This window comes from Taudactylus pleione, unplaced genomic scaffold (assembly GCF_031769625.1).
Source record: "Taudactylus pleione unplaced genomic scaffold, aTauple2 ptg000284l, whole genome shotgun sequence".
Lineage (NCBI taxonomy): Eukaryota > Metazoa > Chordata > Amphibia > Anura > Myobatrachidae > Taudactylus > Taudactylus pleione.
The window spans coordinates 4059904-4084765 of NW_028284686.1; positions in this window are offsets into that span (position 1 = coordinate 4059904).

Here is a 24862-nt window from a genome sequence, read left to right on the forward strand (position 1 = left end):
GAATCATCCTTCAAGCACTCAGGAGAGGAAAAACCCCCTGTGGAGGAAACCTCTGGGGACCCATGGCTTGAAGGACTGCCCGTCCCTCTGGGCACTAGGAGGCTATGCAGAGTTATATTTCCAAACTTATTTAAAATATGAACATTTGACACTAAAATGCAGTACACATTTCACCACATTAATAAATAACATTGGCTGACGTCATTAATGTAGCTCCAGTCCACATCTCCTGAGATTACCCAATTTACATTCCTCCCAAAGCTGCGCAATTTTCTGAAGAGGACGGTCATCCCCTTTTGAGAAGCACCGAGTTTACCCGAATGGCTACTACATTTCGATAGATGTGCTGTGCTGCTAGAACCTCCAATTATAGAAATAAACAAGCTCAAGGTCATATTTTAGGGTAGTCAAGCTCCAAGTCTGCAGGCACATCCAAGTGAAACGCCCTTATCTTTGATGAGATACTTACCTCAAGAGGATATCTTTCCCTCAGTGGGCTGGGTGCAAGAGATGTATTTGGAGTATGTTATTGACAGCAATGATAATGCTATGTCAGTGTCCTGGGCAGCTAAGAGTGGTAGCAACAGCAAAGAGCTACCATTATGACATCACAGCATGACCTCACTCGTGTTCTACATTCCTTAAAGGAGAAGTGCACAAAATAATCTCTACTGATGTGTGATATGTTTATATTCTCCATCACCTCTGCTTCCCATGATACACCTGCCATTTATTACACATCTGTCCCTTTGCTATCTCCTTATTTGCCAAAGTTCTCTTTTACTGCATCCACTCATTGAATCAATCAGTTCCTAGCAGCTCTTTCTCATTTCATTAACCTGCTCCTTCTGTCCAATTTTTATTTTTCAAGACTGCTACTTGGGTAGAAAACAAGCAAGGGATTGAATTAATATAAAAAACACAATTAAAATGAAAATACTCTTAGGATGTTTATATATTGAAATGACATTAATAGCTAGGCCACGGCTAGATATTTCTGCACCTCTAAAGCCGAGCGAGGATTTCCTGCAGGATGACCAGCATTACACCAGCGTGCAATATTCTGATGGAAACGTGCTGCTAATTGAATCTCCCCAATAGTCTCTGTTCCCAGTATAGAATATAATTGGCAATGATGAAGATACAGTGGAGAACCCATTATGCCTATTATACAGTAGACTTTCAGGATTGATAAATATTCAGTTTAGCCTAATGTAACTTGATCAGTATGCAATATATCCCTGTTATGTTTGGCCACTATACAGATTAGGCCCACTGTGCTAAATATACGTACACTCTGGGGGTCGTTTAGAGTTGGCTGTGCTGGCAAAGTGATTGTGTGAGGGGGCACACTGCACGCTGATAGATGCTGCGCTATACTCTGCTGATTAAGTGCTGTGTCCAGAGACTCACAGGTGGCTGTGCTGGCAAAGTGACTGTGTAAGGGGGCACACTGTACGCTGATGTATGCTGTGTTATACTCTGCTGATTAAGTGCTGTGTCCAGAGACTCACAAGTGGCTGTGCTGGTAAAGTGACTATATATAGGGTGCACACTGCTCGCTGATGTATGCTGCGCTATACTCTGCTGATTAAGTCCTGTGTCCAGAGACTCACAAGTGGCTATGCTGGTAAAGTGACTGTATATAGGGTGCACACTGCTCGCTGATGTATGCTGCGCTATACTCTGCTGATTAAGTGCTGTGTCCAGAGACTCACAAGTGGCTGTGCTGGTAAAGTGACTGTATATAGGGTGCACACTGCTCGCTGATGTATGCTGCGCTATACTTTGCTGTTTAAAGGGGCTGTGTCCAGACTCACAAGTGGCTGTGCTGGTAAAGTGACTGTATATAGGGTGCACACTGCTCGCTGATGTACGCTGCGCTATACTTTGCTGATTAAAGGGGCTGTGTACAGACTCACAAGTGGCTTTGTGTGCAAAAAAAAAAGTTTCAAATTTAAAAAAGACTTTGAAGAAGGTTAAAAGATTAAAAAGTGAAAAAAAAACCCTTTTTTTTGTGCTGTACCCCACTGTGTATGCAAGCACCATGACTCCTTGGGCCTTAGCCCTCTATGTGTGCATAACACACAAGTACTGTGACTCAGTAGTGAGTGGCAATGCTTCATAGATGTGCTTTAAACTGCGGTGTCTGTGCCGACAGTCTGTCGCTTAGTAACCAGCCAGCTCACTGCAGCCTTTGGCCAATAATGGTGAAAATAATATTGTGAGTTGTGAGGTGGTCTAAATTGACTGTAAATGACTGGAAATTAATGTTATTGGGGTAAATAATACGCTAGGAACAAATAAAAAGCCCAAATTATGTGATTTTAGCTTTTTTGTCAATTTTTGTAACAAAATCCAAATCTAAATATAAATCCAAACCCAGTCATGACGCTTTGGCAAATCCAAAACGAAGGCCGGACGACGAATCAGAGCCACATCCAAATCCAAACGAAATGGTCCGGCACACATATCTAGTTTATATGTGTTTTTTTTCTGTGGCACTACAGGTCCCAGCTGGTCCTGGATGATTTCTTCAAGCTGCAACGTGATTTTTCAGCCATGGGTATGCAGGCACTTGTAGTGCTAAAAGCACCTGCATGCGCGAGCCGTTTTATTTATTTGGCTGGCTGCATTTGTGTTGAAAAGCTGTGTGTGTCTGTGTAGGTTTTTGTCAGTGTGGGTCTGTGTGTCTGTGTCAGCGTGTGTGTGTCTGGGGAGGTTATGGTGTGCTGAGAGACGATGCAGGGGAAGATGGTGTGGCTAAGAGATGCAGGGGGCAGGAAGGTAGACAGGGGGAACGAGTCTGGTTGAACCGCTGTTGTAAGACGATGACCTTGTTAGTATTCCCACACAAACAGGCATCTTCCGGACGATGTGACCTACATGAATAATGAATGCCGACTGAAGACGCCGTCTTCCCATGGAGGATTTATTTCTTCAGATATTCCACATTGTGAGAAACCACCGTATAGGTAAGGTATATATGGAATGGAAAGTAACGTTCCCAGAGTGACAAGAAATGGGTGGTGTGCCATGTTGGCACGCCCCATTTTTAATGGACACGCCCCTGCGGTATGTGACCACACCCATTTTTTGCTGCGCAGATATCTTTCTCTGTGTGTATCTGTGGGGTTGCGGGGAACGCTGTTCTTCAACTTGCTCTGGGCTCCAAAGACCCTAGTGATGCCTCTGGCTCTTTTCTTTCCTAGGGAAGAGGCTCACATCCCCCTGCAGAATAGGCTTGGACTAGGTGACAGGAGGACCCCTTGCTTTGGGTTTTCTTCTTATCGTGTCAACAGCACAGGATCATAACATTGAGCACTTGCCTGGGACTTGGCAGACTCAATTAGGCATCTCGGAAGTGAATGTGAGCCAAATATGTCATTTTTAATCCATTCATAATGGCTACCTGTTCTGCAGGTGCACCCCACTGCTTCCAAGTCTGCAGGATGATTGCATTAAATAATGCAGTTGGACAGCGTATCCAACCTCTTTAAGAAATGCCTTGAAAACCATCCTAAATAGTTGCTATTTAAAGGGACTGTAACCTTCCATATGTCGTTTGCTTCATTTTCTCCAGCACAGAAGAGTATACATGTTAGAAAAATTTTATATTATTTCAATTTCACCTGATCTCTTTCATTTTTTGTGTCCTTTCTGGACTTGACTACTTCCCCAATGACATCATGTACCACCGCCATATCCTGCACATCGCCATCAGGTCATAACCTTAAACTATTATGTAGTGCGAAGATTATCAAATCTCAATTCTAGTTACAGGATAGTTCTGGGAGGCGTGAAACAGATTTTGGGTGAAAGAAAGCAGAAGATTGGAAATGTAGTAAATGATGAATTTGATAAGCAGTCTTAGTAGTACCAACATATAAATAGCACCATGTTTTGTATTAAGATTATTTGAATATATTCATTACTTAATATTTATATGAGAAAAGAAATACACGGTAGGAATTCCTGTAAAATCTTGACCCGGATTGTGTGCAAACAAAGTTTTTGTCATTGGGACCCTTACCACAGCCCAAAGTTATCATATCGCTCCTCAGGTGCCAGTAATCCATATGAGCTTCATAGAAATATTTTATGTCATTCAGAATACAAGGCCTTTAGTGTTTTGTGAGTGTCATGAAATGAACATAAAATTTTAGTTTTTATTTTAGTTTCTTCTTTGTTTTGGTCAGATTTTGTTTCTTTGTAAAGAAATTGCAAAACGTCACTGGATCCTCTTAATATTTTCCATACAACTCTTTTTACCATTGTTGTAAACTAGACAAGTGGGTAACAACAAGTACGGAGTAAGACCATATTCCTGATTTAATAGTAGGAGATATACAGTATTTACTGTAAGAAGAGTTTATCACCTCATTTACTTTGCTAGACCTCACAGCCTCTTAACCTTCTAAGAACCTCCATTATGAAAAAAACAAAGACCACATCAAGCAAAATCAATTTTAAAATATATTTATTATGAATTTTCAGCACAAGGAAAACAACACTTTATTTTTACTCTGCATTGTGAAAAAAATTAGTGCCCAAGATTAGCCGGAGGCTCTTACAAGCTTGTCCTATAAGAAGACCAAGATGGTGGAAGCCTCATGACTCACAAAGAATCATCCTTCAAGCACTCAGGAGAGGAAAAACCCCCTGTGGAGGAAACCTCTGGGGACCCATGGCTTGAAGGACTGCCCGTCCCTCTGGGCACTAGGAGGCTATGCAGAGTTATATTTCCAAACTTATTTAAAATATGAACATTTGACACTAAAATGCAGTACACATTTCACCACATTAATAAATAACATTGGCTGACGTCATTAATGTAGCTCCAGTCCACATCTCCTGAGATTACCCAATTTACATTCCTCCCAAAGCTGCGCAATTTTCTGAAGAGGACGGTCATCCCCTTTTGAGAAGCACCGAGTTTACCCGAATGGCTACTACATTTCGATAGATGTGCTGTGCTGCTAGAACCTCCAATTATAGAAATAAACAAGCTCAAGGTCATATTTTAGGGTAGTCAAGCTCCAAGTCTGCAGGCACATCCAAGTGAAACGCCCTTATCTTTGATGAGATACTTACCTCAAGAGGATATCTTTCCCTCAGTGGGCTGGGTGCAAGAGATGTATTTGGAGTATGTTAATGACAGCAATGATAATGCTATGTCAGTGTCCTGGGCAGCTAAGAGTGGTAGCAACAGCAAAGAGCTACCATTATGACATCACAGCATGACCTCACTCGTGTTCTACATTCCTTAAAGGAGAAGTGCACAAAATAATCTCTACTGATGTGTGATATGTTTATATTCTCCATCACCTCTGCTTCCCATGATACACCTGCCATTTATTACACATCTGTCCCTTTACTATCTCCTTATTCGCCAAAGTTCTCTTTTACTGCATCCACTCATTGAATCAATCAGTTCCTAGCAGCTCTTTCTCATTTCATTAACCTGCTCCTTCTGTCCAATTTTTATTTTTCAAGACTGCTACTTGGGTAGAAAACAAGCAAGGGATTGAATTAATATAAAAAACACAATTAAAATGAAAATACTCTTAGGATGTTTATATATTGAAATGACATTAATAGCTAGGCCACGGCTAGATATTTCTGCACCTCTAAAGCCGAGCGAGGATTTCCTGCAGGATGACCAGCATTACACCAGCGTGCAATATTCTGATGGAAACGTGCTGCTAATTGAATCTCCCCAATAGTCTCTGTTCCCAGTATAGAATATAATTGGCAATGATGAAGATACAGTGGAGAACCCATTATGCCCATTATACAGTAGACTTTCAGGATTGATAAATATTCAGTTTAGCTTAATGTAACTTGATCAGTATGCAATATATCCCTGTTATGTTTGGCCACTATACAGATTAGGCCCACTGTGCTAAATATACGTACACTCTGGGGGTCGTTTAGAGTTGGCTGTGCTGGCAAAGTGATTGTGTGAGGGGGCACACTGCATGCTGATAGATGCTGCGCTATACTCTGCTGATTAAGTGCTGTGTCCAGAGACTCACAGGTGGCTGTGCTGGCAAAGTGACTGTGTAAGGGGGCACACTTTACGCTGATGTATGCTGTGTTATACTCTGCTGATTAAGTGCTGTGTCCAGAGACTCACAAGTGGCTGTGCTGGTAAAGTGACTATATATAGGGTGCACACTGCTCGCTGATGTATGCTGCGCTATACTCTGCTGATTAAGTCCTGTGTCCAGAGACTCACAAGTGGCTGTGCTGGTAAAGTGACTGTATATAGGGTGCACACTGCTCGCTGATGTATGCTGCGCTATACTCTGCTGATTAAGTGCTGTGTCCAGAGACTCACAAGTGGCTGTGCTGGTAAAGTGACTGTATATAGGGTGCACACTGCTCGCTGATGTATGCTGCGCTATACTTTGCTGTTTAAAGGGGCTGTGTCCAGACTCACAAGTGGCTGTGCTGGTAAAGTGACTGTATATAGGGTGCACACTGCTCGCTGATGTACGCTGCGCTATACTTTGCTGATTAAAGGGGCTGTGTACAGACTCACAAGTGGCTTTGTGTGCAAAAAAAATAGTTTAAAATTTAAAAAAGACTTTGAAGAAGGTTAAAAGATTAAAAAGTGAAAAAATAACCCTTTTTTTTGTGCTGTACCCCACTGTGTATACAAGCACCATGACTCCTTGGGCCTTAGCCCTCTATGTGTGCATAACACACAAGTACTGTGACTCAGTAGTGAGTGGCAATGCTTCATAGATGTGCTTTAAACTGCGGTGTCTGTGCCGACAGTCTGTCGCTTAGTAACCAGCCAGCTCACTGCAGCCTTTGGCCAATAATGGTGAAAATAATATTGTGAGTTGTGAGGTGGTCTAAATTGACTGTAAATGACTGGAAATTAATGTTATTGGGGTAAATAATACGCTAGGAACAAATAAAAAGCCCAAATTATGTGATTTTAGCTTTTTTGTAAATTTTTGTAACAAAATCCAAATCTAAATATAAATCCAAACCCAGTCATGACGCTTTGGCAAATCCAAATCGAAGGCCGGACGACGAATCAGAGCCACATCCAAATCCAAAAGAAATGGTCCGGCACACATATCTAGTTTATATGTGTTTTTTTTCTGTGGCACTACAGGTCCCAGCTGGTCCTGGATGATTTCTTCAAGCTGCAACGTGATTTTTCAGCCATGGGTATGCAGGCACTTGTAGTGCTAAAAGCACCTGCATGCGCGAGCCGTTTTATTTATTTGGCTGGCTGCATTTGTGTTGAAAAGCTGTGTGTGTCTGTGCAGGTTTTTGTCAGTGTGGGTCTGTGTGTCTGTGTCAGCGTGTGTGTGTCAGGGGAGGTTATGGTGTGCTGAGAGACGATGCAGGGGAAGATGGTGTGGCTAAGAGATGCAGGGGGCAGGAAGGTAGACAGGGGGAACGAGTCTGGTTGAACCGCTGTTGTAAGACGATGACCTTGTTAATATTCCCACACAAACAGGCATCTTCCGGACGATGTGACCTACATGAATAATGAATGCCGACTGAAGACGCCGTCTTCCCATGGAGGATATATTTCTTCAGAGATTCCACATTGTGAGAAACCACCGTATAGGTAAGGTATATATGGAATGGAAAGTAATGTTCCCAGAGTGACAAGAAATGGGTGGTGTGCCATGTTGGTACGCCCCATTTTTATTGGACACGCCCCTGCGGTATGTGACCACACCCATTTTTTTGCTGCGCAGATATCTTTCTCTGTGTGTATCTGTGGGGTTGCGGGGAACGCCGTTCTTCAACTTGCTCTGGGCTCCAAAGACCCTAGTGATGCCTCTGGCTATTTTTTTTTTCCTAGGGAAGAGGCTCACATCCCCCTGCAGAATAGACTTGGACTAGGTGACAGGAGGACCCCTTGCTTTGGGTTTTCTTCTTATCGTGTCAACAGCACAGGATCATAACATTGAGCACTTGCCTGGTACTTGGCAGACTCAATTAGGCATCTCGGAAGTGAATGTGAGCCAAATATGTCATTTTTAATCCATTCATAATGGCTACCTGTTCTGCAGGTGCACCCCACTGCTTCCAAGTCTGCAGGATGATTGCATTAAATAATGCAGTTGGACAGCGTATCCAACCTCTTTAAGAAATGCCTTGAAAACCATCCTAAATAGTTGCTATTTAAAGGGACTGTAACCTTCCATATGTCGTTTGCTTCATTTTCTCCAGCACAGAAGAGTATACATGTTAGAAAAATTTTATATTATTTCAATTTCACCTGATCTCTTTCATTTTTTGTGTCCTTTCTGGACTTGACTACTTCCCCAATGACATCATGTACCACCGCCATATCCTGCACATCGCCATCAGGTCATAACCTTAAACTATTATGTAGTGCGAAGATTATCAAATCTCAATTCTAGTTACAGGATAGTTCTGGGAGGCGTGAAACAGATTTTGGGTGAAAGAAAGCAGAAGATTGGAAATGTAGTAAATGATGAATTTGATAAGCAGTCTTAGTAGTACCAACATATAAATAGCACCATGTTTTGTATTAAGATTATTTGAATATATTCATTACTTAATATTTATATGAGAAAAGAAATACACGGTAGGAATTCCTGTAAAATCTTGACCCGGATTGTGTGCAAACAAAGTTTTTGTCATTGGGACCCTTACCACAGCCCAAAGTTATCATATCGCTCCTCAGGTGCCAGTAATCCATATGAGCTTCATAGAAATATTTTATGTCATTCAGAATACAAGGCCTTTAGTGTTTTGTGAGTGTCATGAAATGAACATAAAATTTTAGTTTTTATTTTAGTTTCTTCTTTGTTTTGGTCAGATTTTGTTTCTTTGTAAAGAAATTGCAAAACGTCACTGGATCCTCTTAATATTTTCCATACAACTCTTTTTACCATTGTTGTAAACTAGACAAGTGGGTAACAACAAGTACGGAGTAAGACCATATTCCTGATTCTATAGTAGGAGATATACAGTATTTACTGTAAGAAGAGTTTATCACCTCATTTACTTTGCTAGACCTCACAGCCTCTTAACCTTCTAAGAACCTCCATTATGAAAAAAACAAAGACCACATCAAGCAAAATCAATTTTAAAATATATTTATTATGAATTTTCAGCACAAGGAAAACAACACTTTATTTTTACTCTGCATTGTGAAAAAAATTAGTGCCCAAGATTAGCCGGAGGCTCTTACAAGCTTGTCCTATAAGAAGACCAAGATGGTGGAAGCCTCATGACTCACAAAGAATCATCCTTCAAGCACTCAGGAGAGGAAAAACCCCCTGTGGAGGAAACCTCTGGGGACCCATGGCTTGAAGGACTGCCCGTCCCTCTGGGCACTAGGAGGCTATGCAGAGTTATATTTCCAAACTTATTTAAAATATGAGCATTTGACACTAAAATGCAGTACACATTTCACCACATTAATAAATAACATTGGCTGACGTCATTAATGTAGCTCCAGTCCACATCTCCTGAGATTACCCAATTTACATTCCTCCCAAAGCTGCGCAATTTTCTCAAGAGGACGGTCATCCCCTTTTGAGAAGCACCGAGTTTACCCGAATGGCTACTACATTTCGATAGATGTGCTGTGCTGCTAGAACCTCCAATTATAGAAATAAACAAGCTCAAGGTCATATTTTAGGGTAGTCAAGCTCCAAGTCTGCAGGCACATCCAAGTGAAACGCCCTTATCTTTGATGAGATACTTACCTCAAGAGGATATCTTTCCCTCAGTGGGCTGGGTGCAAGAGATGTATTTGGAGTATGTTAATGACAGCAATGATAATGCTATGTCAGTGTCCTGGGCAGCTAAGAGTGGTAGCAACAGCAAAGTAGGGGTGAGCGGGTTCGGATTTCTGAAATCCGAACCCCCCCGAGCCCCCCCGATCCGAGTCCGATCCGAGTCAGGCTCGACTTTTCCCGCCTGACTCGGATCTGAAATCGAGGCAAAACATCATCATCCCGCCTTCCGAGTCTCGCGGGTTTTGGATCCTATATAAGGTACCCGCGTCGGCGCCATTTTCTCACTCGGCTGTTGACAGTGAAGAGGGAGGGTGGGAGTTAGGGCTGTGTAGTGTAGTGTAGTGTAGTGTAGTGTAGTGCTGCTGTTGTCCACTACTTCAAAGTCCATAGGGGCTGGCTGTGTTGTGCTGTGCTGCTGTTGTTAATAGGGGTTGTGTCCACTACTTCAAAGTCCATAGGGGCTGGCTGGACTGTGTTGTGCAGTCAGTTCTCCATAGGGGCTGTGTCCACTCCAAAGTCCTGTGCAGTGTCCCAGTCCTAAAGGAGTGCTGTAGTGTTGTCCAGGGGGTGCTCTGTCCATCAGGGGTGCTCCCCCCAAGTGCTAAATAAATAATATATTTTCTGTGTTTGTGAATTGTGTGCGCAGTAGCCGCACGTGCATCAACAAAGTAGTGCCAAGCGTGCGCCTGTGTCATAAGTAAAGGGCCGGCTGGCTTGACCGTTAAAGGATGCTGTAACCCCCGAAAGTACACTCCAGTCCAAACCAAAAAAAAATTATTTTCTGTGTTTGTGAATTGTGTGCGCAGTAGCCGCACGTGCATCAACAAAGTAGTGCCAAGCGTGCGCCTGTGTCATAAGTAAAGGGCCGGCTGGCTTGACCGTTAAGGGTGCTGTAACCCCCGAAAGTACACTCCAGTCCAAACCAAAAAAAAAATTATTTTCTGTGTTTGTGAATTGTGTGCGCAGTAGCCGCACGTGCATCAACAAAGTAGTGCCAAGCGTGCGCCTGTGTCATAAGTAAAGGGCCGGCTGGCTTGACCGTTAAGGGTGCTGTAACCCCCGAAAGTACACTCCAGTCCAAACCAAAAAAAAAATTATTTTCTGTGTTTGTGAATTGTGTGCGCAGTAGCCGCACGTGCATCAACAAAGTAGTGCCAAGCGTGCACCTGTGTCATAAGTAAAGGGCCGGCTGGCTTGACCGTTAAGGGTGCTGTAACCCCCGAAAGTACACTCCAGTCCAAACCAAAAAAAAAATTATTTTCTGTGTTTGTGAATTGTGTGCGCAGTAGCCGCACGTGCATCAACAATGTAGTGCCAAGCGTGCGCCTGTGTCATAAGTAAAGGGCCGGCTGGCTTGATCGTTAAAGGGTGCTGTAACCCCCAAAGTACACTCCAGTCCAAACCCAAAAAAAAATTATTTTCTGTGTTTGTGAATTGTGTGCGCAGTAGCCGCACGTGCATCAACAAAGTAGTGCCAAGCGTGCGCCTGTGTCATAAGTAAAGGGCTGGCTGGCTTGACCGTTAAGGGTGCTGTAACCCCCGAAAGTACACTCCAGTCCAAACCAAAAAAAAAATTATTTTCTGTGTTTGTGAATTGTGTGCGCAGTAGCCGCACGTGCATCAACAAAGTAGTGCCAAGCGTGCACCTGTGTCATAAGTAAAGGGCCAGCTGGCTTGACCGTTAAGGGTGCTGTAACCCCCGAAAGTACACTCCAGTCCAAACCAAAAAAAAAATTATTTTCTGTGTTTGTGAATTGTGTGCGCAGTAGCCGCACGTGCATCAACAAAGTAGTGCCAAGCGTGCGCCTGTGTCATAAGTAAAGGGCCGGCTGGCTTGACCGTTAAAGGGTGCTGTAACCCCCAAAGTACACTCCAGTCCAAACCAAAAAAAAAATTATTTTCTGTGTTTGTGAATTGTGTGCGCAGTAGCCGCACGTGCATCAACAAAGTAGTGCCAAGCGTGCGCCTGTGTCATAAGTAAAGGGCCGGCTGGCTTGACCGTTAAGGGTGCTGTAACCCCCGAAAGTACACTCCAGTCCAAACCAAAAAAAAAATTATTTTCTGTGTTTGTGAATTGTGTGCGCAGTAGCCGCACGTGCATCAACAAAGTAGTGCCAAGCGTGCGCCTGTGTCATAAGTAAAGGGCCGGCTGGCTTGACCGTTAAAGGGTGCTGTAACCCCCGAAAGTACACTCCAGTCCAAACCAAAAAAAAATTATTTTCTGTGTTTGTGAATTGTGTGCGCAGTAGCCGCACGTGCATCAACAAAGTAGTGCCAAGCATGCGCCTGTGTCATAAGTAAAGGGCCGGCTGGCTTGACCGTTAAAGGGTGCTGTAACCCACAAAGTACACTCCAGTCCAAACCAAAAAAAAAATTATTTTCTGTGTTTAGCCGCACGTATATATCAAATCGATATAACATAAATGGAGGACCAAACTTTCTCCGATAAAAATAAAATTGAGAAAGATCAAGAACCACTTCCTCCTAGTGCTGAAGCTGCTGCCACTAGTCATGACATCGACGATAACATGCCATCAACGTCGTCTGCCAAGGCCGATGCCCAATGTCATAGTAGTGGGCACATACAATCCCAAATGGCAAAGTTCAGGAAAATGACCTTGAAAAAGACATTTAAATCAGCTGAAGAGAAACGTAAACTTGCCAATATGCCATTTACGACACGGAGTGGCAAGGAACGGCTAAGGTCGATCCCTAGTATGTTCATGACTAGTGGTTCAGCTTCACATGACGATGGAAGCCCTCCTCCCACTAAAAAAATCAAAAGAGTTAAGCTGGCAAAAGCACAGCGAAGAACTGTGCTTTCTAAGAAGATATCACAAATCCCCAAGGAGAGTCCAAGTGTGGTGGTGGTTGCGATGCCTGACCTTCCCAGCACTGGACGGGAAGAGGTGGCTCTTTCCACCATTTGCACGCCCCCTGCAAGTGCTGAAAGGAGCACCCACAGTCCACTTGCTGATATGCAAATTGAAGATGTCACTGTTGAAGTACAACAGGATGAGGATACTGGTGTAGCTGGCGCTGAGGAGGAAGTTGGCGAGGAGGATTCTGATGGTGATGTGGTTTGTTTAAATCAGGCTCCGGGGGAGACAGTTGTTGTCCGTGGGATGAAAAAGCCCATCACGGTCATGCCTGGGCAGAAGACCAAACATTCCACCTCTTTGGTCTGGCAATATTTCTATCCAAATCCGGACAACAACTGTCTTGCCATATGTACCATATGTAAAGGTGAAATAAGTAGGGGTAGGGACGTCAACCACCTAGGAACATCCTCCCTTATACGGCACCTGCAGCGCGTTCATAAAAAGTTACTGTCAAGTTCAGAAACTTTGGCTAAGACCGTAAGCAGTCCAGGGACACCTAAATCCCGTTGTCCTGTTGTATCCAAGCGCCTGCAAACCACACCGTCAACTCCCTCCTCGTCAATTTCCTCCTTAGTTAGGATCGGAAGTAGTCCTGCAGGCCATGTCACTGGCATGACTGACTCTCCTATCCGGGATTCCTCCTGAGGATCCTGCATTGCTACGCCTACTGCTGCCGCTGCTGCTGTTGCTGCTGCTGGGAGTCGTTCATCATCCCAGAGAGGAAGTAGGAACACCACTACTTTTACTAAACAATTGACCCTCCAACAGTCCTTAGCGAGGAGGATGAAGTACGACAGCAGTCATCCTGAAGCAAAACGTATAACTGAGGCCTTGACTGCTATGTTGGTGTTAGACGTGCGTCCGGTATCCGCCATTAGTGCAGTGGGATTTAGACAATTGATGGAGGTAGTGTGTCCCCGGTTCCAAATCCCGTCTAGATTCCACTTCACTAGGCAGGCGATACCGAGACTGTACAGAAACGTCAGAAAAAGTGTCCTCAGTGTCCTGAAAAATGCCGTTGTACACAATGTCCACTTAACCACGGACATGTGGACAAGTGGAACAGGGCAGACTAAGGACTATATGACTGTGACAGCCCACTGGGTAGATGTATCACCTTACGCAGCAACAGCAGCAGCGTCACCAGTAGCAGCATCTCAGAAACGCCAGCTCGTTACAAGGCAGGCTACGCTGTGTATCACCGGTTTCAGTAAGAGGCACACCGCCGACAACCTCTTAGAGAAACTGAGGGAAATCATCGCCCAGTGGCTTACCCCACTTAGACTCTCCTGGGGATTTGTGATATCTGACAATGCCACCAATATTGTGCGGGCATTACATCTGGGCAAATTCCAGCACGTCCCATGTTTTGCTCACACAATAAACTTGGTGGTGCAGAATTTTCTGAAAAGCGACAGGGGCGTGCAGGAGACGCTTTGGGTGGCCCGAAAAATTTCTGGCCACTTTCGCCATTCAGCGACTGCGTGCCGAAGACTGGAGCGCCAGCAAACACTCTTGAACCTGCCCCACCATCACCTGAAGCAAGAGGTTGTGACGCGGTGGAACTCAACCCTCTATATGCTTCAGAGGATGGAGGAGCAGCAAAAGGCCATACAAGCCTATACATCCACCTATGACATAGGCAAAGGAGGGGGTATGCACCTGACTCAAGCGCAGTGGAGAATGATTTCCGTGTTGTGCAAGGTTCTCCAGCCCTTCGAACTTGCCACACGTGAAGTCAGTTCAGACACTGCCAGCTTGAGTCAGGTCATTCCCCTCATCAGGCTTTTGCAGAAGCAGCTGGAGAAAGTGAAGGAGGAGCTAAGACGGAGCGATTCCGCTCGGCATGTGGGACTTGTGGATGAAGCCCTTCATTCGCTTTGCCAGGATTCCAGGGTGGTCAATCTGTTGAAATCAGACCACTACGTTTTGGCCACCGTGCTCGATCCTAGGTTTAAAGCCTATGTGGTGTCTCTCTTTCCGGCCGACACAAGCCTGCAGAGGTGCAAAGACCTGCTGGTGAACACACTGTCAGCTGAAGCGGAACGTGACACGTCAACGGCTCCTTCTTCATTTTCTCCTGCAACTGGGGCTGCCAGGAAAAAACTTAGGTATCCTAAGCAACCCGCTGGCGGTGATGCAGGGCAGGCAGGACCAAGTTTGGACATCTGGTCCGGACTGAAGGACCTGGCAACAATTTCTGACATGTCTACTGTCACTGCATATGATACTGTCACCATTGACAGAATGGTGGAGGATTACATCGGTGACAGCATCCAAGTAGGCATGGCAGACAGTCCATACCTGTACTGGCAGGAAAAAGAGGCAATTTGGAGGCCCCTGTACAAACTGGCTCTATTTTACCTGAGTTGCCCCCCCTCCAGTGTGTACTCCGAAAGAGTGTTTAGTGCAGCCGGGAACCTTGTCAGCAAAAGGCGTAGGAGGTTGCTTCCACAGAATGTGGAGAAGATGATGTTCATCAAAATGAATTATCAGCTCTTCCAGGGAGACCAGCCTCCAGAAGGTACAGAGGGACCTGTGGTGGTGGATTCAAGAGGGGACGAGTTAATACTTTGTGAGGATGAGGATGTACACACTGAAGAGGGTGAGGAATCGGTGGATGAGGAGGATGAGGATGACATCTTGCCTCCATAGAGCCAGTTTGTGCAGGGACACATTAATTGCCAGCTTGTTTTGTGGGGGCCCAAACGAACCAATCATTTCAGCCACAGTTGTGAGGCAGACCCTGGCGCTGAAATGATTGGTTTGTTAAAGTGTGCATGTCCTGTTTATACAACATAAGGGTGGGTGGGAGGGCCCAAGGACAATTCCATCTTGCACCTCTTTTTTTTCTTTGCATTATGTACAGTTTGGGGCCTAGTTTTTCTAACTGCCATCCTGTCTGCCACTGCAGTTTCACGCCTAGATGGGTCACGTGTTTGTGCCGCCCACTCGTGTCGCTTAGCATAGTCATCCAGCTACCTCGGTGCAACGTTTTGGACATAAAAACACTATTGTGAGGTGTGAGGTGTTCAGAATAGACTGGAAATGAGTGGAAATTAAGGTTATTGAGGTTAATAATAGCATAGGAGCAGAAAAACCTACAAATTCTGTGATTTTAGCTGTTTTTATGCTTTTTTAAAAAAAAATACAGATCCAAAACACAAAACCCAGAACCCAAAACACGGAAGGGTGGTTTTGGCAAAACCAATCCAGATCCAAAACACGAAGAAAGATCCAGATCCAAAACCAAAACACAAAACACGAAAAGTGGCCGGTGCACACCCCTAATTTGGAGTATGTTAATGACAGCAATTATAATGCTATGTCAGTGTCCTGGGCAGCTAAGAGTGGTAGCAACAGCAAAGAGCTACCATTATGACATCACAGCATGACCTCACTCGTGTTCTACATTCCTTAAAGGAGAAGTGCACAAAATAATCTCTACTGATGTGTGATATGTTTATATTCTCCATCACCTCTGCTTCCCATGATACACCTGCCATTTATTACACATCTGTCCCTTTGCTATCTCCTTATTCACCAAAGTTCTCTTTTACTGCATCCACTCATTGAATCAATCAGTTCCTAGCAGCTCTTTCTCATTTCATTAACCTGCTCCTTCTGTCCAATTTTTATTTTTCAAGACTGCTACTTGGGTAGAAAACAAGCAAGGGATTGAATTAATATAAAAAACACAATTAAAATGAAAATACTCTTAGGATCTTTATATATTGAAATGACATTAATAGCTAGGCCACGGCTAGATATTTCTGCACCTCGAAAGCTGAGTGAGGATTTCCTGCAGGATGACCAGCATTACACCAGCGTGCAATATTCTGATTTAAACGTGCTGCTAATTGAATCTCCCCAATAGTCTCTGTTCCCAGTATAGAATATAATTGGCAATGATGAAGATACAGTGGAGGACCCATTATGCCCATTATACAGTAGACTTTCAGGATTGATAAATATTCAGTTTAGCCTAATGTAACTTGATCAGTATGCAATATATCCCTGTTATGTTTGGCCACTATACAGATTAGGCCCACTGTGCTAAATATACGTACACTCTGGGGGTCATTTAGAGTTGGCTGTGCTGGCAAAGTGATTGTGTGAGGTGGCACACTGCACGCTGATAGATGCTGCGCTATACTCTGCTGATTAAGTGCTGTGTCCAGAGACTCACAGGTGGCTGTGCTGGCAAAGTGACTGTGTAAGGGGGCACACTGTACGCTGATGTATGCTTCATTATACTCTGCTGATTAAGTGCTGTGTCCAGAGACTCACAAGTGGCTGTGCTGGTAAAGTGACTGTATATAGGGTGCACACTGCTCGCTGATGTATGCTGCGCTATACTCTGCTGATTAAGTGCTGTGTCCAGAGACTCACAAGTGGCTGTGCTGGTAAAGTGACTGTATATAGGGTGCACACTGCTCGCTGATGTATGCTGCGCTATACTCTGCTGATTAAGTGCTGTGTCCAGAGACTCACAAGTGGCTGTGCTGGTAAAGTGACTGTATATAGGGTGCACACTGCTCACTGATGTATGCTGCACTATACTTTGCTGTTTAAAGGGGCTGTGTCCAGACTCACAAGTGGCTGTGCTGGTAAAGTGACTGTATATAGGGTGCACACTGCTCGCTGATGTACGCTGCGCTATACTTTGCTGATTAAAGGGGCTGTGTCCAGACTCACTAGTGGCTTTGTGTGCAAAAAAAAAAAAGTTAAAAATTTAAAAAAGACTTTGATTAAGGTTAAAAGTTTAAAAAGTGAAAAAAAAACCTTTTTTTTGTGCTGTACCCCACTGTGTATACAAGCACCATGACTCCTTGGGCCTTAGCCCTCTATGTGTGCATAACACACAAGTACTGTGACTCAGTAGTGAGTGGCAATGCTTCATAGATGTGCTTTAAACTGCGGTGTCTGTGCCGACAGTCTGACGCTTAGTAACCAGCCAGCTCACTGCAGCCTTTGGCCAATAATGGTGAAAATAATATTGTGAGTTGTGAGGTGGTCTAAATTGACTGTAAATGACTGGAAATTAATGTTATTGGGGTAAATAATACGCTAGGAACAAAAAAAAAAGCCCAAATTATGTGATTTTAGCTTTTTTGTCAATTTTTGTAACAAAATCCAAATCTAAATCCAAATCCAAACCCAGTCATGACGCTTTGGCAAATCCAAATCGAAGGCCAGATGACGAATCAGAGCCAAATCCAAATCCAAAAGAAATGGTCCGGCACACATATCTAGTTTATATGTGTTTTTTTTCTGTGGCACTACAGGTCCCAGCTGGTCCTGGATGATTTCTTCAAGCTGCAACGTGATTTTTCAGCCATGGGTATGCAGGCACTTGTAGTGCTAAAAGCGCCTGCATGCGCGAGCCATTTTATTTATTTGGCTGGCTGCATTTGTGTGGAAAAGCTGTGTGTGTCTGTGTAGGTTTTTGTCAGTGTGGGTCTGTGTGTCTGTGTCAGCGTGTGTGTGTCTGGGGAGGTTATGGTGTGCTGAGAGACGATGCAGGGGGAGATGGTGTGGCTAAGAGATGCAGGGGGCAGGAAGGTAGACAGGGGGAACGAGTCTGGTTGAACCGCTGTTGTAAGACGATGACCTTGTTAATATTCCCACACAAACAGGCATCTTCCGGACGATGTGACCTACATGTATTATGAATGCCGACTGAAGACGCCGTCTTCCCATGGAGGATATATTTCTTCAGAGATTCCACATTGTGAGAAACCACCGTATAGGTAAGGTATATATGGAATGGAAAGTAATGTTCCCAGAGTGACAAGAAATGGGTGGTGTGCCATGTTGGCACGCCCCATTTTTAATGGACACGCCCCTGCGGTATGTGACCACACCACACCCATTTTTTTTGCTGCGCGCCTGATATCTTTCTCTTTGTGTGTCTGTGGGGGTGCGGGGCACGCCGTTCTTCAACTTGCTCTGGGCTCCAAAGACCCTAGTGATGCCTCTGGCTGTTTTTTTTTTCCTAGGGAAGAGGCTCACAACCCCCTGCAGAATAGGCTTGGACTAGGTGACAGGAGGACCCCTTGCTTTGGGTTTTCTTCTTATCGTGTCAACAGCACAGGATCATAACATTGAGCACTTGCCTGGGACTTGGCAGACTCAATTAGGCATCTCGGAAGTGAATGTGAGCCAAATATGTCATTTTTAATCCATTCATAATGGCTACCTGTTCTGCAGGTGCACCCCACTGCTTCCAAGTCTGCAGGATGATTGCATTAAATAATGCAGTTGGACAGCGTATCCAACCTCTTTAAGAAATGCCTTGAAAACCATCCTAAATAGTTGCTATTTAAAGGGACTGTAACCTTCCATATGTCGTTTGCTTCATTTTCTCCAGCACAGAAGAGTATACATGTTAGAAAAATTTTATATTATTTCAATTTCACCTGATCTCTTTCATTTTTTGTGTCCTTTCTGGACTTGACCACTTCCCCAATGACATCATGTACCACCGCCATATCCTGCACATCGCCATCAGGTCATAACCTTAAACTATTATGTAGTGCGAAGATTATCAAATCTCAATTCTAGTTACAGGATAGTTCTGGGAGGCGTGAAACAGATTTTGGGTGAAAGAAAGCAGAAGATTGGAAATGTAGTAAATGATGAATTTGATAAGCAGTCTTAGTAGTACCAACATATAAATAGCACCATGTTTTGTATTAAGATTATTTGAATATATTCATTACTTAATATTTATATGAGAAAAGAAATACACGGTAGGAATCCCTGTAAAATCTTGACCCGGATTGTGTGCAAACAAAGTTTTTGTCATTGGGAACCTTACCACAACCCAAAGTTATCATATCGCTCCTCAGGTGCCAGTAATCCATATGAGCTTCATAGAAATATTTTATGTCATTCAGAATACAAGGCCTTTAAGGTGCATACACACTAGACGATATGCTCCCTGAGCGATATCGTCTAGTGTGTCCCCGGCAGGCTGTGCTCAATGTCGTTCATGACATTGAGCACAGCCGCTGAACGATATCATTAGCGATATCGTTCAGCGCCGGGCTCTCTCACCCATTCCCTGACATGCAGCAACCTGACGAGGTCGTCAGGTTGGCCTGCATGTCAGCCCGATGAACGAGGATGACGAACGACCCGCGGGAACGCGCGTCGTCGTCATCGTTCATCTTTTTTGTGTTAAACATGGACGATAAAGTGGACGACTGAACGATAACGATATTGTTATCGTTCAGTCGTCCACTTTAATCGCCCAGTGTGTACGCACCATTAGTGTTTTGTGAGTGTCATGAAATGAACATAAAATTTTAGTTTTTATTTTAGTTTCTTCTTTGTTTTGGTCAGATTTTGTTTCTTTGTAAAGAAATTGCAAAACGTCACTGGATCCTCTTAATATTTTCCATATAACTCTTTTTACCATTGTTGTAAACTAGACAAGTGGGTAACAACAAGTACGGAGTAAGACCATATTCCTGATTCTATAGTAGCAGATATACAGTATTTACTGTAAGAAGAGTTTATCACCTCATTTACTTTGCTAGACCTCACAGCCTCTTAACCTTCTAAGAACCTCCATTATGAAAAAAACAAAGACCACATCAAGCAAAATCAATTTTAAAATATATTTATTATGAATTTTCAGCACAAGGAAAACAACACTTTATTTTTACTCTGCATTGTGAAAAAAATGAGTGCCCAAGATTAGCCGGAGGCTCTTACAAGCTTGTCCTATAAGAAGACCAAGATGGTGGAAGCCTCATGACTCACAAAGAATCATCCTTCAAGCACTCAGGAGAGGAAAAACCCCCTGTGGAGGAAACCTCTGGGGACCCATGGCTTGAAGGACTGCCCATCCCTCTGGGCACTAGGAGGCTATGCAGAGTTATATTTCCAAACTTATTTAAAATATGAACATTTGATACTAAAATGCAGTATACATTTCACCACATTAATAAATAACATTGGCTGACGTCATTAATGTAGCTCCAGTCCACATCTCCTGAGATTACCCAATTTACATTCCTCCCAAAGCTGCGCAATTTTCTGAAGAGGACGGTCATCCCCTTTTGAGAAGCACCGAGTTTACCCGAATGGCTACTACATTTCGATAGATGTGCTGTGCTGCTAGAACCTCCAATTATAGAAATAAACAAGCTCAAGGTCATATTTTAGGGTAGTCAAGCTCCAAGTCTGCAGGCACATCCAAGTGAAATGCCCTTATCTTTGATGAGATACTTACCTCAAGAGGATATCTTTCCCTCAGTGGGCTGGGTGCAAGAGATGTATTTGGAGTATGTTAATGACAGCAATGATAATGCTATGTCAGTGTCCTGGGCAGCTAAGAGTGGTAGCAACAGCAAAGAGCTACCATTATGACATCACAGCATGACCTCACTCGTGTTCTACATTCCTTAAAGGAGAAGTGAACAAAATAATCTCTACTGATGTGTGATATGTTTATATTCTCCATCACCTCTGCTTCCCATGATACACCTGCCATTTATTACACATCTGTCCCTTTGCTATCTCCTTATTCGCCAAAGTTCTCTTTTACTGCATCCACTCATTGAATCAATCAGTTCCTAGCAGCTCTTTCTCATTTCATTAACCTGCTCCTTCTGTCCAATTTTTATTTTTCAAGACTGCTACTTGGGTAGAAAACAAGCAAGGGATTGAATTAATATAAAAAACACAATTAAAATGAAAATACTCTTAGGATCTTTATATATTGAAATGACATTAATAGCTAGGCCACGGCTAGATATTTCTGCACCTCTAAAGCCGAGCGAGGATCTCCTGCAGGATGACCAGCATTACACCAGCGTGCAATATTCTGATGGAAACGTGCTGCTAATTGAATCTCCCCAATAGTCTCTGTTCCCAGTATAGAATATAATTGGCAATGATGAAGATACAGTGGAGGACCCATTATGCCCATTATACAGTAGACTTTCAGGATTGATAAATATTCAGTTTAGCCTAATGTAACTTGATCAGTATGCAATATATCCCTGTTATGTTTGGCCACTATACAGATTAGGCCCACTGTGCTAAATATACGTACACTCTGGGGGTCGTTTAGAGTTGGCTGTGCTGGCAAAGTGATTGTGTGAGGGGGCACACTGCACGCTGATAGATGCTGCGCTATACTCTGCTGATTAAGTGCTGTGTCCAGAGACTCACAGGTGGCTGTGCTGGCAAAGTGACTGTGTAAGGGGGCACACTGTACGCTGATGTATGCTGCGTTATACTCTGCTGATTAAGTGCTGTGTCCAGAGACTCACAAGTGGCTGTGCTGGTAAAGTGACTGTATATAGGGTGCACACTGCTCGCTGATGTACGCTGCGCTATACTTTGCTGATTAAAGGGGCTGTGTCCAGACTCACTAGTGGCTTTGTGTGCAAAAAAAAAAAAGTTTAAAATTTAAAAAAGACTTTGAAGAAGGTTAAAAGTTTAAAAAGTGAAAATAAAAACCTTTTTTTGTGCTGTACCCCACTGTGTATACAAGCACCATGACTCCTTGGGCCTTAGCCCTCTATGTGTGCATAACACACAAGTACTGTGACTCAGTAGTGAGTGGCAATGCTTCATAGATGTGCTTTAAACTGCGGTGTCTGTGCCGACAGTCTGTCGCTTAGTAACCAGCCAGCTCACTGCAGCCTTTGGCCAATAATGGTGAAAATAATATTGTGAGTTATGAGGTGGTCTAAATTGACTGTAAATGACTGGAAATTAATGTTATTGGGGTAAATAATACGCTAGGAACAAAAAAAAAGCCCAAATTATGTGATTTTAGATTTTTTGTCAATTTTTGTAACAAAATCCAAATCTAAATCCAAATCCAAACCCAGTCATGACGCTTTGGCAAATCCAAATCGAAGGCCGGACGACGAATCAGAGCCAAATCCAAATCCAAAAGAAATGGTCCGGCACACATATCTAGTTTATATGTGTTTTTTTTCTGTGGCACTACAGGTCCCAGCTGGTCCTGGATGATTTCTTCAAGCTGCAACGTGATTTTTCAGCCATGGGTATGCAGGCACTTGTAGTGCTAAAAGCGCCTGCATGCGCGAGCCGTTTTATTTATTTGGCTGGCTGCATTTGTGTGGAAAAGCTGTGTGTGTCTGTGTAGGTTTTTCTCAGTGTGGGTCTGTGTGTCTGTGTCAGCGTGTGTGTGTCTGGGGAGGTTATGGTGTGCTGAGAGACGATGCAGGGGGAGATGGTGTGGCTAAGAGATGCAGGGGGCAGGAAGGTAGACAGGGGGAACGAGTCTGGTTGAACCGCTGTTGTAAGACGATGACCTTGTTAATATTCCCACACAAACAGGCATCTTCCGGACGATGTGACCTACATGTATAATGATTGCCGACTGAAGACGCCGTCTTCCCATGGAGGATATATTTCTTCAGAGATTCCACATTGTGAGAAACCAACGTATAGGTAAGGTATATATGGAATGGAAAGTAATGTTCCCAGAGTGACAAGAAATGGGTGGTGTGCCATGTTGGCATGCCCCATTTTTAATGGACACGCCCCTGCGGTATGTGACCACACCCATTTTTTTTGCTGCCGCCTGATATCTTTCTCTTTGTGTGTCTGTGGGGGTGCGGGGCACGCCGTTCTTCAACTTGCTCTGGGCTCCAAAGACCCTAGTGATGCCTCTGGCTGTTTTTTTTTTCCTAGGGAAGAGGCTCACATCCCCCTGCAGAATAGGCTTGGACTAGGTGACAGGAGGACCCCTTGCTTTGGGTTTTCTTCTTATCGTGTCAACAGCACAGGATCATAACATTGAGCACTTGCCTGGGACTTGGCAGACTCAATTAGGCATCTCGGAAGTGAATGTGAGCCAAATATGTCATTTTTAATCCATTCATAATGGCTACCTGTTCTGCAGGTGCACCCCACTGCTTCCAAGTCTGCAGGATGATTGCATTAAATAATGCAGTTGGACAGCGTATCCAACCTCTTTAAGAAATGCCTTGAAAACCATCCTAAATAGTTGCTATTTAAAGGGACTGTAACCTTCCATATGTCGTTTGCTTCATTTTCTCCAGCACAGAAGAGTATACATGTTAGAAAAATTTTATATTATTTCAATTTCACCTGATCTCTTTCATTTTTTGTGTCCTTTCTGGACTTGACCACTTCCCCAATGACATCATGTACCACCGCCATATCCTGCACATCGCCATCATGTCATAACCTTAAACTATTATGTAGTGCGAAGATTATCAAATCTCAATTCTAGTTACAGGATAGTTCTGGGAGGCGTGAAACAGATTTTGGGTGAAAGAAAGCAGAAGATTGGAAATGTAGTAAATGATGAATTTGATAAGCAGTCTTAGTAGTACCAACATATAAATAGCACCATGTTTTGTATTAAGAATATTTGAATATATTCATTACTTAATATTTATATGAGAAAAGAAATACACGGTAGTAATCCCTGTAAAATCTTGACCCGGATTGTGTGCAAACAAAGTTTTTGTCATTGGGACCCTTACCACAGCCCAAAGTTATCATATCGCTCCTCAGGTGCCAGTAATCCATATGAGCTTCATAGAAATATTTTATGTCATTCAGAATTAGGGATGTGCGCCGGACCATTTTTGCCGGATTTGGATTTGGATTTGGTTCTAATTCGTCGTCCGGCTTTGGATTTGGATTTGGATTTGCCAAACTGCGGTGACTGGTTTTGGATTTGGATTTGGATTTGGATTTTTTTACAAAAATTGACAAAAAAGCTAAAATCACATAAATTGGTCTTTTTTTTCTTCCTAGAGTATTATTAACCTCAATAACATTAATTTCCAGTCAATTTAGACCATATCACAGCTTATAATATTGTTTTCAACATTATTGGCCAAAGGTTGCAGTGAGCTGACTGGTTACTAAGCGACAAAGCAGCGGCACAACGACACAGACACCACAGTATAAAGCACATCTATGACACATTGCCACACAGCAGTGGCAGAAATGAAAAGTAGTGCACCCACCCAGTGGGGTACGGCCAGCAGAGTCACAGTACTTGTTTACAAAGTGGGCTACGGCCCTAGGAGTCACAGTGCACAATCTTATTAGCATTACACCGCACATAGGGCCTGATTCACATTACACCATAAAGTAGTGTCTCTTATTTATGTTACGACACACAGTAGTGCCCCTTTTACACAATGCCCACAGTAGTGACCCTTTTACACAATGCCCACAGTAGCGGTG